The 597-nt window shown below is 35.0% G+C and overlaps 1 protein-coding gene across 1 annotated transcript in view; it reads right to left on the bottom strand.

Annotated features, from left to right (window-relative positions):
• The window catches only part of LOC143018909 (putative sodium-coupled neutral amino acid transporter 11), a 99,794-nt gene extending 99,489 nt beyond the window's left edge, over nucleotides 1-305 (bottom strand). Inside the window, exon 1 of the mRNA XM_076174489.1 lies at nucleotides 1-305. This exon is cut by the window's left edge and continues 756 nt beyond it. The gene's annotated coding sequence lies outside the window, so the exon portion shown is untranslated.
• Between the last annotated feature and the right edge of the window lie 292 nt (nucleotides 306-597).

Genomic DNA, 597 nt, shown 5'->3' with positions numbered 1-597 from the left:
GCTCGTTAAGGCCCTAGAGTCAGCAGAGACCAATTCGAATGGTTTCAACCGTCCCCAACGGTTTTAACCGATTCCAACGGTTTTAACCGATTCCAACGGTTTAAACCAATTCCGATTCTTTTCGATTCACTTTTTTTTTTTTCCTCAGGATTTGCAACCCGTGTTCCTGAAAGTCAGAGGGAAATTGACCGACCTGGATTTTTTCTACTCTTTCTTTGTTCTTGTTTTTTAATACTCTTTCGTTCACTTTCTTATGTTTTTACTTTGTTTTTTTATCACTTCACTGATTTCCTTTCCATGTCTGTATCTGAAAGGGAAGAAAAAGGGAGATTAAATTGAATGCAGATATATACATGGGGGACAAAATATCACAGAAAATACGAGGTTATATTCAACTCTTTCGCTGGAATTTTGAAAACATAAACATTTATGTTATTTCTGTCTTCATACGATTTCATTCCTTTAAGAAAAAATTGAAGAAGGTTACCAAAGAATTCTTATTTTATTAAGGTAGACACCAGGTGACAATCAATCCACGCGATAACCTTCCGGTAGTGACAATGGGAAAACCATACATATACCATATATATATAAATA

The sequence above is a fragment of the Oratosquilla oratoria genome, chromosome 36 (genome assembly GCF_046742065.1).
Source record: "Oratosquilla oratoria isolate Oo_2021 chromosome 36, ASM4674206v1, whole genome shotgun sequence".
Taxonomy (NCBI): Eukaryota; Metazoa; Arthropoda; class Malacostraca; order Stomatopoda; family Squillidae; genus Oratosquilla; species Oratosquilla oratoria.
This window is presented reverse-complemented; position numbering and strand designations above follow the sequence as displayed.